Genomic DNA, 19697 nt, shown 5'->3' with positions numbered 1-19697 from the left:
CCGAAGACTCGTTAATAAATCTCAAAAGTTCATTCTAAAGTGGTACGTGTTACATAAGCTAATTCAGAGTTAATCGTACGGAATTGCCACCGTACAGGATGCAAATTATGGCCGAGTGAGCGCAGAACAGGAAATGCGCTTTAATTCATCACTTGTTGACAAGACACCCATTTGTGTATGCTCGCACCATGACAACCTCGTACAGCGATTCCAAACCACTTTCTTGTGACAGATCTTCAGGTGGACCAGGGAAATTAGCCTCTTTCACTTCATCGGGCTAAAAAAGATTTATTCACTGCATCCTTGCTCATCTAGCAACGGATAGCGATGAGGTCGCGGAGGCCAGCGTGAGTCATTGGCAGTCCCAGAAGGGAAGACTGAACTTCTCATGCTTTTTTTTTGGGGGGGGGGGGGGGGGGGGGGGGGTCTCAGATTGCCCAAAGGTTTTCAAAGCACCGCAAAATAGTTGCGAAAAGTTTCTAAACACTGAAAAGCGACAAGGCTGATGGGTTGACAATGCTGAGTAGCCATTTCCTTCTTTGCTAGCCTGGGTACTGTCCCAGTTGTCATGGCAACAAATTTGGTGTTTGCAATAAATTGAGCCACCCATCCCACAAAAAATAAAAAGGGATTCGAAGCAAGTTGTGATGTTTAATGTGGTGTCATTTGTTATCCTGTGAAATGCACTTCAAGTATAAATTTAAGTACCGTATTTTCTGCACTATAAGGCGCACCGGATTATAAGGCGCACCTTCAATGAATGGCCCATTTTAAAACTTTGTCCATATATAAGGCGCACCGGATTATAAGGCGCACCTTCAACGAATGGCCCATTTTAAAACTTTGTCCATATATAAGATATATACATTTGGCCCGCGGGCCGGACTTTGGACACGCCTGCTCAATATTGGTCCATATATAAGGCGCACCTGATTATAAGGCGCACTGTCGGCTTTTGAGAAAATTGGAGGATTTCAGGTGCGCCTTATAGTGCGGAAAATACGGGATGTGACTTCATATATATTTGATTAAACAGATAAAAATCATCAAAAATCTCTGTGGAAGAAAATGCTTGGCCCAGCAACGCATCACTACGCTATGTAAATGAAAGGGAAATTAAATGTAAATAAGTAAATCCATGTACTATATTTGAGCGCAATAAGAGATCCATCTAACGATTTATCAGCAACATAAGCAGCGAGAAATGAGCGTTAAATGTGCGCTTGAGCATCACAGCTCCACTAATGAGATGAATATTTCAAAGATAAATTGATTCACTTTCACCGTAGCGTGACCGCGTAGCTGATTAGCCTCCGTGCAGACGCGTCGAGCGCTAATGCAAGATTATACAAAGGATGGGAGCGTCTTCAACTTCTACATCAAGCTCCTTTTTGAGCACTTTGAAATCAACCTCAGGAGGATAGTAAATATAGCGGAGGTGAAAGCTTGTTGCTGCAAACTCACCATCTGTGACATCCAGCAGGGCATCGGAACCGCTCGACCGAGACATTTGCGGCCTCATAAATGTCTCAAAACGTCGCTTTATTGTCAAGACTGCCAAGGAAGGATTGCTCAGTGTAAATACCAGAGGCCAACTTACTTTTTTGACCAATCTCATTGCAGCGAAACATGCGCCGACAAGCTTTGGTGAAACAAACAAGTGGATTGTTTATTTATTAAGTACAAACATTTATCGTATCTGACTAAAAACTGAAAGATGTTTGTCGTTGAGGTTGTCTGTCAAACTGACACGACACACGAGAATTCAACATTTGTTATTTTAAGGTTCAACTAAAGGTTTTTTTTTTCTAAAGGAAAGGTGCTAGCTCAATGCTAACACAAGATGTGAAAAGCCATAGCGGTAGTGTTGGAAGTTAGCATGTGGCTTCTCTCTTCCAGTAGACCTCAGTGTTGCCCCGAAAAATTCAATCTTGACAAAGTGGTAACATCGCATGGCAAAACTAAGTTTACACAGGACTCCATCTCTCGAGAGATCGCAATTAAGCCTTCGCACACAGGGACAAGGGCTTGCGCAACAGCGCGAGGCCACGTGTCAGGTACTCGCCGCTGACAAGAAGCAGCCAACGCGGAAGAAGATGGATTTGCTGCGGCTGAGCGCAGATAATCCGAGTTGGCTCTTGAAGGTGACAGATTTTCATTGAGAAAGATTTAAGTAGGGACATTGGAAGGCGAAGCTTCTGCTGCTCAGCAACGGCTACAAACCAAGAGCTGCGCTGACATACCGGACCGCTAACCCGAATTTCGCAAGCAGGCTGATTACAAGCCCGGAGGGGAAACCATCTGCTTGCTCCATCCCTCGAGCTGTCTCAACGGGGGAACAGTTAAATCGTCGGCCTGCGCAAAGCTTATCGGTTGCTTTCATCTTTGACTAAATCCCGCTTGTAACTATTATAACATTTGTGGCTTGAGAGGATTTTCCCTCTCAGACCCGCAACGTCCGTGTGAAAATAAAAGCTGAGAGGTTCCGTCTGTGCGCCAAATCCCCGCGGCCCGCCTGATTGGTTACAGCCGTCTCGTCTGTTTCATTTTCAATTGCAGATTGTGTCAGTCCTGATTGAGCAGTTTGACTCTTAATTAGAATAAATCCGCTATAAGGCAGTTCCTTCCGGAAAGGCTTCCTGGAAGGTTTTGAGCGTGGCTTGATTGAAAGTTTGGCCCATTTCCCCAGAAGTGAATTTGTGTTTTTGGGCGAGAAGGCCTGGCTTTCCATCTTATCCCAAAGGTGTTATATCAAGTTGAGGTCAGGACTGCACAGGCCAGTCATCCACGTCAAAGTCTCTCATCCGTGCCTTTATGTGCACTGCTGCACCTTCACGCTGCAAGAGGGAGGGGTCAAGCCCAAAATTTCTCACAACGCTAAAGCATTCAGTCTCTTTGTTTCGTGAATTGGTGCTGTCGGTGCGTTCTAAAGAAAATTTACTAAATGTTCCCATTTGGAATATATTGGTCTAGTACCTCAAGGGAGAGTTAAGAGTCATGACGGCACGAATTGTGAATGGGAGCCATTAATCACTTTGCAATTAGCACTTGCAAACGAGAGTCCGTGGCTCGCACCCTAGCGGAAAAGTGGCAGGCTTCGCCTCAGTAGCCTGTTAAGGAGGCTCTTAGCGCAGCGTGTTTTGGAGAGTACTCTGCGGGGATTCAACAAACACATTACACAACTAGGGGAGGGGGAGTTGGGTGTCAAACCGGAGGAAAACCAAAAGTTCAAGTGGAGGAATATTCCGTGCTATGCTAAGGTGTGCCACTTTGCAATGTTGTGCAATATTCCCTAATTTACTTTTGCATTACTTCTGCTAATAAGATCATAAATAAGATAGCTAGTACTACAAACTTGAATGACAGAGCAAGATTTTAGCATGACTGTTTTTGCACCTCATAATACGGCCAGCTCAGTCAAAATTTATATTTGACGTCTATAGCCGTCAATGGCAGTGAATGAGTTAAGCATAATTATGTACTGTATGAGGGAAAGTTAATACATTTTCAGGTTCAAAAAAGTGATACATTTGTTGGAAGAAAACTAATTCACTGGCAGAGCTGGCATTGCCCCCCCCCCTCCATGTTGTCGTGAGCCGAACTTGGCCATCAACAAAATGGCAGAGTGAAGTTTATTTATTTTCAGTTCACACATTTGGTTTCCACGCCAACCCGCGGCAAGCGTGCATAAAACGTTGCGTAACGCATCATTTATTTAACACCGCATTTGCAAGTTTTCAGATATTTCGGTCCGCGCACAAACCGCAGCTCACCTCGGGTTATTGTCAAATGTTGCTAGCGGGAGCGCAACGTCACGTATGGCAACGCTTTTGGAGTCAGACTGAGCAATACGTGACCTCGAAGGGATTGCTTTGTGTGCTGGGCCGACAAAGTCATGCCAGGAAGCGGCTCAGCATAATTATTCCGCCTAACCTTGTTTATTCCCCTTTATGATCCCGGGCAAGCAGGAGTTGCTCTTTTATTGAGGTGACTTGCCGCTGCTGCAATCCAGCTTAGCAGAGCAGAGCGGCTTCTCGCTCTGGCAAGCGACCGCTCCAGGAACAGACGGCGGCTTGACGGGGACTGGCTGCGCTGCCCAAACAATGCGGGGAACTGGAATAATAATCATATTCATGAGAGTGAGAGGTTACGTCGGGTGGCAGGGATGTTCGCCAAAGGAATCCCGCCAAAAGCGGTTTCAAGAATAGAATTAAAATACTCATAACTGCTTTTTAAACTTCGTCACACCATTTGCTTTTTGACCTCTTGTGACCAAACATTTTCAAATGGGACCTTCAAGTGTTCCTTGGTCCTTGTTGCCGGTGTGATTTGGATTTCAAGGTGAGAAGAGAAATGTGAGTGGCGGATGTGTTTGGAGCAGCTTCACACACATCCTCGCCTCTGCGGTGGGTCTCGGCTGCTGACAGCCAGAGCAACAAGCTGCTGGAACTCTTTAGACATGGCACTCCACTATATTGAGACATGCGTGTGTGTGCGCGCGTGTGTGTGTCACGGGAAGAAAAACATCCAGCGTGTGGAAGAAAAACGGCAATGTCAAAGCAAAACGCTTGAAGATGATTTTGCTTCCAATCTTTCTTTCTTCCTCTTACAGTAAATCTGCAGTTGGACAAAGGCCAGCGCATACCTGGCGTCCGCTTCAAAACCAAAAGCGGCTGCATTATAAATTAGGCCCAAGTTTCTTTTACGGTCACACGTCAAGGTGGAACGCTGTCGGCCGCCTGATGGCTCAATCCAAACTTTGAAATACCAACCGTCTAATTCCTCCGCCTGAGCCTTTGTGGGGCCTTCGGGTGAATGCACGTCTGCCGGCGCAGATGCTACACACGTGTCGGTAACGGGCAACGGGCGACGACTCCTTAAAAGGAAGCGCAAACGTGCGCCGATTGGAGGCACGCCGGAGAGGCGAGGGGAAGGCGGGAGGTTGGGAGGGGGGTGGGGGAGCATGCTCGCTGGAGAGTAAACACGCTTGAGCATGAGGAGAGGCCTCTTGAAACGAGACGCGAGGCTTCACACAAAGCGATTATCGGGAATTCCAGCATTCCCCAGCAAATGTACATCTGACTGTACGTCGACCTCCAGCACCTCAAAGAGTTCCTCACGCCTCACTTTGCTGCCCCCCCCATGCATATCTAGCACTGGTGGGGGTTCCGTCCCATTTCCTCCAATAATGTCAAACCCAGGTGACGTGACTGTACCTGAAACCGCCGCCTAAAATAGCTTTTAAATTCCATTCCCCAATTCTCCAAGGCTCTCATCTCATCTCAAAGCTCATCCTGTGAAAACTAGCATGAATACCACGTCGCCGCCGCCGCAGGCTAAATCTGCTATGGAGGCTCCAAAAAGAAAAAGATATATCTAAACAACACGCAGAATGCGGGCTAAGCAACATTAAATAAAATATTTGACGGAGCTGTCAAATGCAACAGACAGACTTGTAATTAATATGAAACTAGCATATAACATGTCGAGTTGTCACTGTTAACTTTGAAAAATGAATTTGACTAATTAGTTAACTTTGAGTACAGTATATTTGTCTGTGGTTGCAATTAAAGAACATCCCATGCAGCACACTAATTAAGCAATAATAAATAAATAAATAACTTCTATTTAAGGAACTTTACATTTCAAAGAAACCTCAGTGCTAAAAGCAAGAGGACTTTGGGCTCAAATGATGACTCCTCCTCTACGTGATCAATACTCGGCGTCCTTGCTAACGCAGCATCTTCAGTGCACTGCAGCACTTGAATTCCCGCTTAGTGCTCTGCTATTATTACTCGCGGCCGCTCTGACCTTCCACTATAAATTGGCTGATACTGAAACCAGTCTACATTCAAACTGCTCTATTGAGACAGCCTGCTTAAGGTCACGTTTTATTTTTGAGTAAACAACAACAATATTGAATTGTAAAATTGTTCATCAAAACGTTTGGGCCTGGGGTACTAGAAAGAATAAAACATGCTAAACAATTTGGAGCCTTTAACACTTCCCATTAAAGCGCTATTTCTATAAGGAGCAATATGATGATGTGCAAAAGTAATTTTCCTGCCCTCGCTGTTATTACTATAGATTTAAACACGCAGGTATTAAAAGACACTTAGGAGACATGCACGCATAAATATCCTGTACAATTAGCGAGACGGGCCTCTTTCGACTCTGTATTCAGCAGGTGCCTTTGCTCTCCGGTGGCCTCGCAAAGTTTATAGCCGTCAATTATATTTTATATATGATGGGATGGCTGTTTAATGGGGCTTGAATGATAAAGTAATTGATCTGCAGCCAAGGAAGAAAGGAAGCAAAAGAATACATCCAGGCCAGCAGGGGGCGATGAAGACTAAACATGAAGACACAAATAGGAAAATATCAGGACAGCAATCCATCAGATCACGCTTGAAGGCTATGTCTAAACACGAGAGGCGCTCGCTAGCTAAATCACCGGCGGGCTAATTCGCGGCATCATAAAAGTGCCAGTATTTACGTGGGCCACTGACTGATGATCTGTGGCGCGTAATAGTCGCCATCCGCCGCGACTGACAGCGACATTAGCAGGATGGAGAGTGATGAGGATGCCGGCTGTTAATGTATGCATGTATGTGGCTAATATGAGTGGGAAGCTACAACATCCGAGGAGACGACGTGGGCGGCCGAGCCATAGAAATCATTCTCGCGAAACCAAATTGCACCTTCAACTGAACGCTCTCCCTCTGGTGTGATCAACTTCAGGTGGCGCAAAGTGTTGCCAAACTTTTAGAAAAGAAAATGAAATTACGTAATTGTTATTAACTTGCAATAATATATATACGTGTATATATATTTCTTTGCTTCAGAATGGTTTCATGAGTGTCATGATGTTGCACTTCATTTGGTCACATTATTTGTATGATGACTTGCTAAATTATTAGGAGAAGATAGTAATAGGGAATGCAACTGTAACGTTTTCATTATATGTTGTGTGTGACCCCACGAATCCAAACACGTCGTTCAGGTTAATATTGCTTTGGAATATGGAATATGAGTTAAGCAGCAAAATTCAGCCGGGCGGCCATTTTGCCACTTTCGATCAACTGAAAGTTACATCACAGTTGCTGGTTCTTAGGTCACAACCAATCACGGCTCAGTCGAAAAGAAAATGGCGAGCCGTGATTGGTTGTGACTGGCAACTGTGATGTCATTTCCTGTTGACGGCAAGTGGCAAAATGGCCACCCACTGAGATGGATAAAAACGGGTGAATTTTGCCTGTTTAATTCATATTCCTCAAACGACGCATTCATCAGAACACTGTGTTTCGACTAGTTGGGCCGCACAAAACATATTACACGGAAGATTTTCGAGTTGACTTCCCCTTTAATCACAGACAAACAGGGGCTCCCCTTACCAAAGCTCAACAAGATGAAGTACATTTCAACGCAAAATTGTATGTCAAATCTAATTGTATTCACTGGAATGACAGAAAGTATGCTCGCATCCCTGGCTTATCTGGCTTTTTGAACGTCAACTTCTTGAAGGCCCTTCAGGCTATTTAAACAGAGCTGAGAGCGATTGTATTAGCCCCAAGCTTAGAGATAAACAGCGAATACGAGTAGCACGCTCATCCCCGAGACCCGAGAGCACGGACGGATGAGAGAGGCTCCTTTCAAGGCCAGCCATGTGCACTTGACAGATTCAGATTTATGGTTTTATACAGAGACCAGAGATCAATAAAAGTCGTGTCAACACACAAAGAGTTTGAACCAGGAAATTAAGGAGCAATGCACATCCGGGATGTGAGCGATTAAAAGATGCGTGAGTTTGCATGGCCACTTGTCCATGTGACGTTATTCCACGACCAGTCCGCTCTGTAAGCGGCAGCCAACGCAAACAAAGTTAATCGCTTGCTTTTTATTGCACGATCGGCAGTTTGTTTTTTCTTTTTAATGATCCGATAGTTAAACAAGTGTCCGCAATCATTCCAGGAGCCGACAAAATGATGTAGTGGCGAATTGTCAAGCGCTCGGGTGATGACCCTGTACGCCCCCCCGGAGTTTCATATTTGTTTTCTTGTATCCGTACTTCAGCGCATTTTTTAGGCCTGCGGCGTCGAGAGGGAGAAACGATGTTTGTTTTTATAACCTCTAACAGTATTTGGGGAATCTATTTTTTATTGGTGCTGGGCGGAAAGAATCAAGCATTTTGTTGAGGGTAATAATAATAATAATAATTCATTTAATTTATATAGCGCTTTTCAATGACCCAAAGACGCTTTACAGGGAATAAAAAGGGTGGGGACATACGGGGGGTCGGGGGGGGGGGTAGAGACAATAGGATATAGTTAATAACAGGACATCAGTCAGCAGTGCGAAGGAGATGGATGGAGGAGCAGGAGGGGCGGGAGCGGAGGTTGTTGAGGTTGGCAGTATGGGAGGTGGGGGTGACGGGGGGTTGGTAGTCCAAAAAGAGGAGATGGGTGAGCCATCGGGGAAGTGCCGGTCCAGATGTAGCGGCGACGGCGAAGGATCCCAGCCTCGTGTGGAAGCAGCAGCGGACCAGGTGGTGATGCCGGTCGACCTCGACTGCACCCGCTCGAACGGCAGGCATGGTGCATGATGGAGAATTTTAACTAGCACAAAGACGGCAGTGCAAGTTTCTTTTTATATTTGCGGTGATGAATGAGCAATGAATATTGAAAGTGAGCTCAAAATATTAACGCTCCATTGTTAGCCAAAATTTAAACATTGCTTCTTGTCATTTAATTGGAAGACAAAAGGGCAGCTTTGTAATTGCTGAGTTGACGATTGTTCCAAATGAGCTTTAAGGGAGCTTCGACATGAATAAAATTGCTCTCATTTATCGGTTGCACCGTTTTGTTGTTGTTTTAGAGGTCGGTCTCAGTAGATGTACACTTGCACTTCATCTATCTTCATGTAAAGAGTCCGAAGCAACAACATGACGCCCGAGGCTCAGTCGCCTTTGTCCATGTCGCCTTTTGCATCTGTTAGCTTCCCAGGTGGTTGTTGCAGTCATCGAATGCCGGCTGCGGGCATAATGACGCCATTTGGAAAATCGCATTCACTTGTTAATGTCGCCGGGCTCCAAATTTGAGTAATATCAATAAAGCAAATAGCTCCGACTGAGCTGGCATCATCTACCCGCTAGCGTGACAACTTATCTCACACCGGTCGTCGTCATTCTGCCGTCACCCTCGGCTTTACTAAACTAGAAACGTACTTTTGTCATAATTTTCCCGTCAAAGAAACACGTGCGCTGAGCTCGTATAGCGGTTAGCATTTTTTGGGGAGTTGAGCAGTTCTAAAGGGAAACAATCCAGTTCTTTTCTCAGTTTCTCAGTTCTTGAGTTATTCTTCAGTTTCTCACTTCTTCATTTTGAACATGACGATTCAAGTCGGATCACACTCGACTATTCTAAAATGTAGTTCTAAAATGAATGGCTTCAGTCCCACAAGAGTTTAGACTACTGTCATTGCCACGGCAACCAAGATTTTTCAGATGTATCACAATCCGGAAACTATTTTAAATGCTTGTGCTGTCATGCTGTCTTTTAGATAAAAACATTATTCCCTGAAAAGGTGTCTGGTGGAGATAGAATCAGCTAACAGGATATTAATTAACATCCGGTGACCCAATCAGAAGACTAAACGAGATATCAGGACATAAGACGGAACACGGAAGGCAATTAGCATTTTCAATCACGCTCATCTAAAAGACAGAAATAATGTAATAATACTAATTTGTTTTAATAATTGTTCATTTTTGTCAGTTGTTTAGAAATAAAATGCCGAAAAAAAATTCAAGTTTTATTTACTTATGTCATTAACACGCTTGACGCTTGCTAAACACCGTCTGTCTCGGCTCCGAGTTTGAGTTGTCAACGACTCTCCCATGTGAAGCGAAGCGTTGGGGCCTGTCGGGTTAATCGTCGTTCACACTTCATTTCAAATCATTTCCAGTCGATTGTCAACGGTATTCTTACAAATGAGATGGCAGTTGTTATGCATCGCCGGCTCCACTTGTGCTTTGCTAAGCGACCTGTTCAAATAGAAGCCGGGTTCATCTATTAACCTGGTTTTATTGCAAAGACAAGCACTACTACCTTTTGCACAATACAGAGTAAAAAAAAATAAAACATTTGTAGCAATGCGGTGGCTCATTTTCACCCCTCACAAAAAAGTATTCGCATTAACTTTGACAGACTTTTTTGACTGCTCAGTAAACAGTTTTATGACATTCCCTGTGCACGTCAGGTGTCAGAGACATAACAAATAATTTGTCTGGCATCTGACAGTGTTTTTTCCCCTCTTAATCAGGGTTATTACACATTGAAGGACAAACAGACTTTTGAATAGTGAAGCTAACACTAAAATGTGGAGAGAAAGTTTGGAGTGCAATCAGCACAAAGTTTTCTTCCCAAACTAATTTGATGATGGCGTGGAGATGATGCAAGTTGCACGCAAGACATAATCAGGCTTTCGCAAACTGCAGACGGTCGGGATGAAAAGGATCACAGAGAAAAACCTCTGCTAGCTTCTTTCATACAAGCTAAATTCAATCACAACAAAGGACAATGTGCCTCTCTTCGTTTTTCTTTCCGCCAACCAAACGGTGACAGCCAGTCATTTACATTCCTTAGTAAATGAATCAATGCTCCCTTTCCCACATTTAAGGCGGCGGGAAACGGCGCTCACTAGCCACGACACTTGCGAAACCGTACAAAAGCTGACTTTACAAAGATAACATTGTGTTGTGCTGAAAAGCGGAAAAACCCAAATTTAAATCAGCACCTTCACTGATAGCCTTTGCCTGCATACGCCTGAATTATTCACTGAAAAGTTAAACAAACTGATGTTAAAGTCTGATGACACCCGCAAGAAAAAGCACTGAAAAAGCACAACAAATGGACTGATAATAACAGAAAGGTTTGGCTGAGGACAACGCGGGCGCCCGTCAGCCAATGATGTGAGGTGAAAACAGGTCGAGGTGAAAATGAGGCAAAATAGAAGCGCATTAAAACAAACAGGAGTGACATCCTCTAATGGAGTCTAGCGGCCATGATGTCGCTGCGCCACTCTGAGCTACTAAATGGCGCGTGACTACCCTGTGTGTCCATCATCGGATCTCTCCGGTTAATTAACAGACAGTTCCACCTCACTACTCCGCCCCGCCCCGCCCCTCCCCCGTATGAAAAAGTTCAGACAGCCTCAATTACACACAGCACAGCTCGTCCTCACTACGGGCTCCAATTTTCAACTCCAAATGATTAATCGAGCGTCCTTGTGGAGGTACCGGAATAATATGTCTTTTTTTAAGCAGCGGGTTTTTGCGGGCAACCAACAAAGCTGTCGTTATGAGAAGTCCCCGCCTCAGCTTTCCAATAAAAGGAGCTTCTTTTGTTCCCCAGGAAACACAATGGCGGAGATAATATGAATAATACGACTGCGAGGCTCCCTTTATCGAACCGCGCGCATCCCACCGAGCCCTTTTAGATTTATTTTGTATTACAATGCTGACATTCATTGTGTGCTGTGTCACTCAGAGTCTTCAAGAACGGAATGAGAATGAAGAGGGTGCACATGCTAACGCTTACTGCAGTCATGCTGGGAAAAATATCAGCAATTCAAAAAGCTTGTCATTTACTGAGCTAATTGCACAACGGGGGAATGACGCTTTATCTTTCGTGGGCTTATCAAGCCGCGCAGGTATTCATTTTTGCTCGACTCCCGGGTTGAACCATAATGGATTCATGACGCCGCATCGCCCTGACACCGCATCTCGAAAAAATAATCACGGGCAATTAAAGAGGACGGGCTTTACAAGTAAGAGTGCGGAATTAATAAGACAAGCGTGGCCCTTGACAGGACTCGTCTGAGGAAGTCACGTTTTTTGGTTGACGCATCAAGTGCAGTTGGTGCTTGGAAACAGTGCAAGAGGCCAAAAGATAATGAAAGCGGAATTGAAGCTACTAGTTGGGACTGATGAGCCCTCTCGCCCCCTTTTGCAAAGACATGTTCATGAAACTTTGATGCCACGCCCCACCACTTAGTGTTCATCCAAAATACATTCTTCAAACCAAAATGGCCGACTCCCTACTCAATTTTAGGTGCTCACTTCCATGCGTCCAGTTAGCCTGAGCGCTAGTGCTAACACCCCACAGGAGCTAACAACATCTCATGTTTCTCATTTCTGGGCCAGTTTATTTAAAAAACAAAACAAAACTGAGAAGCGGAGATGTATTTTCAGCACAGCAAGGCTGGGATAACATTTCATGCACGGGTGAAATCATGTTCCCGACGTGGGAGGTGAGACACCACAATCCAGTCAAGTACTTTAAAAGTCGCACTCCTCGGCCCGAATGAAATATGAGCCATTTATCGCCGTAAATCTTAAATTAGCCCTTGGAAGTCAGACCTCTCACGTATTTTGGAGTCATCTTCGTCCTTTCACGCACACACGCGGCCATGACACAAACCCGTTGAGAAGCAAAGACAAGACGAGCTATTTCGACCGTGTGTTTCCGCACATGCTGCGACTCCTGATTAAAAGCGCAGATGGTTTGGGAATACACTCAATATTCGTCTCAGTCCTCGCTGCAGCTGCGTACACATCAGTATCCCGACACATCGTCATTGACGTCGTGAATCGTATTTTCATTCAGCCATGAATCGTCCGCGCTAGCACAAATTTATCAGCGGCGTGCCCGCCCGCCATTGACTTTCGCATTATATTGTTTAAAACTGCGGCGGGGGTTTTGGCGATCTTTGTTGACGGCGCCGCGCAATCCCCGTCGTCCCAGAGCTCTTTTGTCTCGGCAAGATGCAGGTGCGGCCGTATAATCACTTTGATTCACGGAGGCCGAGACGCCCGGGATTAGAAGAGATTCCGTCGTCTCGCCTATTGGCCTGTTGGCACGGCGTGACGCGTCGCTGGCGAATGTGAGCCAATGGCCCAGATAAGCAACACAAACAAGTCATCTGGGCCAGAAGAGAAATCGAGACAAAATCTATGAGGCGCTCTGATGCGCGGCTAAGTAGGATTGACTTGCTTTGTGATACCCCGAGCTTTTCACTGCATTTTTTTTGTAACTATAAGGAGCACCAGATTATAAATTGCAGTCTCAATGATCAAGTCTATTTTTGAAAATTTCCATATACCGTATTTTCCGCACTATAAGGCGCACCGGATTATAAAGCGCACCTTCAGTGAATGGCCCATTTTAAAACTTTGTCCATATATAAGGCGCACCGGATTATAAGGCGCACCTTCAATGAATGGCCCATTTTAAAACTTTGTCCATATATAAGATATAATACATTTGGCCCGTAGAGCGGACTTTGGACACGCCTGCTGTAGTGGCTCAACATTGGTCCATATATAAGGCGCACCTGATTATTAGGTGCACTGTCAGCTTTTGAGAAAATTGGAGATTTTTAGGTGCGCCTTATAGTGCGGAAAATACGACAAGTTAATATATATAAAAAGATGGCGGCGACATGATTCTGAAATCAACATTTAACGTGAGCATCTGTTGTGTCTGCTTTTGACGAGAGCACCTCAGGAAATATTCTGCTCCAGAAGAGGCGTGAGGAGGTCTTCTTTAAACCCGTTGAGGACGGCTTCAACTACAAAGACACTTTTGTTTCTTCATTGCGCATTTAATTATCTCCTATATTATTTCCCTATCGGTTGCCTATTCAAACAAGCCTCATCAGGGATATTTTAATACTGACCATTGCAAGGGATCTTCACCAAGGTCAGAACATTAAAGAAAATACACACGAGGTCGATTCAAGGTACATCATTACGCTCCTTGTGAAGATTTGAAGGCTTAACTGCTTGCTGGTCACAATCGATGTCAATGTAAGTCCTCCCGATACACCCCCCTCCCCTCACCCCCAAAACACGTCCCCTTAGTATTAGAAGCCGATCAACGGTGAAGCTGCTTGTCGTAAAATGCTGACGGAAGAATTCTGGTGCCATCTGGCCGCTGCGAATTTGAAAGTGCATCCATAAGGTGATTTAGGACGAAATCAAGTCTAGTGAAGCGATACCTTGGATGTGAAACACCTGAGCAGCAGTAGGTTCAATTGAGGTTCAGATTTGCCGCTTGGTTAACATCTTCAAGTGCATTTGGCTCTCTGATGAGCCTCCCCCGGGAAGAAGAAACCTTTTGTTTTTTTCCCTCTCGGATTGACAGAGTCATTAATTGCAAAAAGCGGCCGGCGTCTTTGCTTGCGCAATAACTCAGACAGAAGACGGGACAGCCGTGAGCTTTAATGCAGGCGCAGGCAGTTAGCTCACTTGATGGACAAGGTGCAGCCAGCCTGGAATGTTCGGGCAAAATTAAGCACAAAAATGAGATGTTTAGAAGTGACGCCTCATTAAATCACTTGGAAGAAGAGCTCTACGCGCCACTAATTAAAAACAAACCTCATACTTGTAAGGATAGATTGTAAACATACAAAATGGAGACAAATTAGAATTTTACACATTTTAAACGGTTGCCAATTGTCTTAAGAGACTTTTAGAAGCAACTACTAAGAGAAAAAGCGACATCCAGGTGTAAATGTCACAAAACTAACAACAATTCTTGCGACACAAAAACACTTCTTATCACGTTAACTCATTTTAATCCGCTCCAAACGAAGCGCAACGTTCCGAGTTTGTTTGTCTTATTTCCTGCCCGAGGCCGTATTGTAAAAACAGCAAAGTTCTTATCGCCGCTCGGAGAGGCACCACGACAGAACGGTGACGCTTGGTGCAGCTGCTCCCTCGTAAAACACAACTCTGGCGAAGCTAGGCGAGGCAGGTAACGAGAGGAATTAGCGCGCTTAATGGAGGAGCTCGGCTGCTCTGAGGAGAGCAGACCTCGGACGTTCTCGCCATCCCTGCTGGCACGTTATTTTTATCAGGCGGGTTAAATTGGGTCAATTTAAAACTGCGACAAATCAGCTCCAAGTTGACTTTGTAATTGATTTATGAAAATAAAAGAGCTCGAGCATGAACTGCCCGGAACCCACCTGGAATTTGAAATATGTCTTTGCATAATCAGTTGGAAATTTAAACAAAAGCTCCCTGGCAAAGGTATTCTCCTTTCAGGAGATTTGATGATATTCTAAGTGAGCACTTGGAAGGACAAGTTGCACCAATTATGAGTGCTCCTCGGCGGTTGCGCAAACGAAATTACCAAGAACATTATTTCTATTGATGACATGACTGATAAGCTGACACGGAGACCGACTTGGGGAGAATTGATCATTTAGAGGAACCTTTATTGGACTAAAGCTAATGTTTGCCGGGCTAAGTGATGCAATCATTGGATTTCTGTAAAGTGCATTGCTGCCCTTCGAGGCTTTCTCTCCTGGCCCAAATGCAATCGCAAGCACGGACCGACATACTATATGAAATGCTAATCATGTATTTCCAAAAAGTTTTAAAACTTTTACTTGAAATTCTCAACTCGATTACTCTATGAGTGGAAAGCATATAGTTCTTCTCTGAATACAAGCTAATGGCTAATTGCTAATTATCCCAAGCCTCCAGGGGTTGTTAATCGGAGAATATTTGCCATCAAGGTGAAGCGAGCAGGTGGAAATTCTTGCTCGGAGACAGACAAAGCGGGGACAAGTGCCGCGGAATAAGCGGGAGGCCACCCGGATTGCGGAGTCGGCGCGCGTTTATCCGCACGTCCGTGCGTCGGCATTTACTATCAGGCCTCCAGACACCGCTGCCATTTGCTCCCCTGCCAATCAAAGGCCAATGAGAATGCCAGTCCCTCGGAGGGCTGCTTTACAGGCAGCTCACCTGTCAGCCGTCGCATCCTCCTCGCACGCTAGCTAACATCGCGCCGCATTCATTAGGCGCCGGGAATCGGCCGAGCGTCTTGCTAAGGTGAATTTTGGAACGCAAATGCAAAAAATGTCATCTGGAGTAACAAGAAAGATGGCGGTGTGTCACCCCCGGTGGATTTCACGGGATTTTGCACAAAGTGATGCAAATTCTATGCAGTCGACTGACAAGTTGGAAAACAACAACGTGAAGCAGCTTTTGATCAAATATCGTCCCAAATTTGTCAGTTGTGCGTCGTGAACATCTAACGTAAGCGGAGTGGAAGATTCCCAGATCACGGTCATGGATGAGGAACTCGCTGAAGGGACGGGGCCGTTATGTAAATTAGCCTCCTGGTATATAACAGAAGTGCAAGAAAGGTTCGCTCACAGACACATTTTCAGAAATAGGCAGATGACAAAAGATTTATTTGCTTGATGGGCACTCCAGAGATCCAAGCTGCTAAAAAGTCAATTATCTACAATATGCCCCCTTGAAAACTTTTTCCGATGGGTGGCAAGAGTGCAAGAAAAAGGCCTTCAGGTGCATCCTGGAGAAAAAAAGCAACAAAAAAAAGCGTATCCGGCGCAATTGCATTGCTGATTCTGGCACAGATTAGCATAGCCTGTAAAGAATTGCTGACATCACTAAAACAGGCTATACTAATTAAAGCCAGAATCATCAATCAGCCATCTTCAGACCTTTAAAGTGAAGGAAAGGAAAGTTTTTGTGCAGCCAGCTGAAGCTGAAGTTGGAAGTGAATCAAGCGTTAGTGTCGAGACAGGAGCAAGGAAGGAAGGAAGGAAGGAAGGAAGGAAACACACACATGATGGCTAAAAAGGAAGCTTAATATTTAAATGCAACAAGGTGTTGTCATTTCACTCCATACCATTTCTTTTTTTCACGCCTTGCTAAAGGCTTTGAGGAGTCAAACGCTTTGTTTTGCGGCGGTCTTAGCTCTCAACTCCAGTTAAGAAGCAGAAATCAAATCCGGAGGACACAAAGTGCATCGCCTTGCTCTCCAAGCTGTTACGTACAATCACGCGGACGCCATGTCAGAGTCGTACACAAGGTCCCGCTTGCTAATGACACTGAGCGTGGAATGTACGCTCCACCTCGGGAAAACATGCAAAGAGGAAAGAAGACAAATGAGCAAGGCAGGTCACGGAACATTAACAACTTGGGAAGATGTTCTTGCAGATAAGCTAACATTTGTTCATGTTCAGGTGCTGACTCAGATTGTATTTTCCAAACAATAAGATGTTTTGCCAGAAGCGTCATCGCTGTCATCGTGAATTCAACCTCCAGGCCAACAATTTGACTGCCTTGCGAGTCTTGTTTTGTGGTTGCAGCATCATTTTGGGAAAAAATTCAGAAGAAGACACAGATGGCGCTTGACAGGCTCAGAAAAGCGCTGAGGGCAGTTTAGGTTGAATCTTTCAAATTGTGACTTTCTTACTTGTAAAAGCAAATGGAGTCTGAAAATCTTTATCGGGAAGTCCCCAGCGGAGAGCACTGAGCATTAAAAATAAAATCCTGAGGAGGAAGCGTTGGGATTTGGGGATGGGGTCTTGCAGGAATTGAGGGCGGTAGATTTGAACGACAACCGCGAGATCCCCGGCGGACGCAAACCAAGCATTAGCCTCTCGCAATTTCCAGCAGTTGGAAAAAAAAACATAGTTGGATTAATATGTGCCTGGGTAGAAGTGTGGGAAATTAATTTTCAACATGACTTTGTCAAGTCAACTGGCTTACAGAAAATGAAAAAGAAGTAATAATAATAATGCCGGGAGGTATAATAACTGACTAAACTTTCTCAAGCCTGAGGGCACAGGAAAGTGAAAAACAATTGCGAAAGGCGGCCAGCAATGTGTGACACTTTGCGATCGGGCCGTGCAATCGAGTCGACAATCCAATTTGACTTGTGACACGCTCCTTCACGGTTCCCAAACCTGCCCCAGAAAAACCTCTTGGGACCAAGAACTCAAGGTGAGAAGAAACACACAACAGATACCGAGCTATTGTTCTTTGGTCGAACATTCAAACGTCAAGCCTCTTTCATTAGCTTTGAGTTCATTCCTCAGAATCAGAACCACCTTGTATTCCGACAGTAGAATTCCGTTTGAAAGGGATTTCACATTTGCATCTGGCAACTTAAAGCGTTTCGACCTCCAACATGAAAGTCGTGTCAATTTAGCCAAATGCGACCAAGCATCTCCATTGCTCGAGACAGGCAATTACGGTCGGAGAAATGAAGTGACACAGGTGGTTTATCGGCGTCTTCCCGCCTTAGCCCGCCCAAATGTGCTTGTTGGTATCTCTTGGAATAGCAGCCTCTTGGCAGCGCCTGACCAAATCAAGTGCACGCTCCGCCACTGATCGTAAAGCATGACTCACACACACACGCACGCACACACACATTTGAAGATGCGGTGGGCGACATGTTGTAATCTTGCTGAACTCCAATCATACCAAAGGCATTTACACTCGACTCACTTCAATTGCAAAGCCCGTTAATGGAAATGATGGCTTTCATTTTTTCCGCCGTTAGTTTCACCTACAGGGACGTCGTGTCAACTACAAGCTCGAGTTGAGCCAGTTACGGAATACATGAATGTAAATAAAGCGTCACTTGATTTCCACACACCAAAATGCTATTTATTTTCCTTCCGAGCTGAAACCGTTCATTCATTGATGAGCAATAGAAATTATTGGGGGGGTTTTTGGGTCCTTATTAATGTCACTGGTTTAAGTATTTAAAATCTATTGTTTTATGTTTCACCACTTTCCAATGTTTGATAGGAGCTAAGTTGGCTGGGAATTTGGTCTGCAAATGTGCTTTGGCCATAATTTGGATCTTTAAGCACAAACGTTGCTACTTCACTTTACGTCATTGCGGTGACAATGGAGACTCAAAACAGGCTCAACTTACCAAACATTTTGGGGAGGCAAAGTGTCTGGAGGTCACCTTTCAGCCAGATGCCTGTCAGTGTCACCGTTCCCTGCCGGGGGGGCAAGATGATCCTGGCGGCGGATCATGGCGTCTGTGTGGCAGGGAGGGAATGGGGAAGGCAGAGGAAACAAAGAGAACATAAAAGGATTCAGTGACTAAATTTGGAAATGTATCAATAGCACTCTAAAAAAAAAAAAAAAACAGTCACATAATGTCCTGAGGATGAAGTCGCACTACAGCTCCGGTTGCACCTCAACCCTCACCTTTATTTATGCAACGTGATTTAATCAAGGTTGTTCTTGGGTGCAGCAAGGAGCGCTCCGGGCTGGATAAAACGTGTCAAAGGAAAGAATGGCATGTCTTTACATCTGGCAAAGTCTTCATGCCTTATATAGTCTCCGTCTCATCTTGCGGACTGCTGGATGGAGCCCGAGGCGGTGGAACGACGCAAGCGCACCCAAAGACAGCTCGTTAAGTCAATGGGAGGTTCCACCTCATCATAATGTTTTATATTTTTTATTTATATATATATCAATATGACCAACACATTGAGGCCACTCTAACAAGTGAGCGCGAGCGTCTCATTTTCATACTACAAATGAAGCCACAAAAGGTCAATGAAGCAAACATTCATCATCGGGTAGGCAAAAGCGTGACATTTACCATGTTGGCACCCAAGCATGTTTAATTATTCCAACCGTAGTCCGCTTCACCTCCTCCCACCACGTTTCAAGCTCACAAACCTTCCATTAACAACATGAAGTCTTTTTGCCGTCTTGACCGTTTTGTGCCGAATTCCCAGATGGCTGGTGAACGGCAATTACCTGGGGAGCCTTCCAGATGGTGTACGCGTGCTCATTAGCATTCAGAAATAGGAATAACTACTGTACATGTGAAGAAGAAAGGTCA

At 44.8% G+C, this 19697-nt stretch overlaps 1 protein-coding gene across 1 annotated transcript in view; it reads right to left on the bottom strand.

Moving 5' to 3' along the window:
• Positions 1-19697, bottom strand: part of chrm3a (cholinergic receptor, muscarinic 3a) — a 40319-nt gene that overhangs the window by 5494 nt on the left and 15128 nt on the right. The window contains exon 2 of the mRNA XM_037272653.1: positions 18768-18879. The gene's annotated coding sequence lies outside the window, so the exon portion shown is untranslated. The remainder of the gene's footprint in view (positions 1-18767; positions 18880-19697) is intronic.

The sequence above is a fragment of the Syngnathus acus genome, chromosome 15 (genome assembly GCF_901709675.1).
Source record: "Syngnathus acus chromosome 15, fSynAcu1.2, whole genome shotgun sequence".
In the NCBI taxonomy this organism is placed as follows: Eukaryota; Metazoa; Chordata; class Actinopteri; order Syngnathiformes; family Syngnathidae; genus Syngnathus; species Syngnathus acus.
This window is presented reverse-complemented; position numbering and strand designations above follow the sequence as displayed.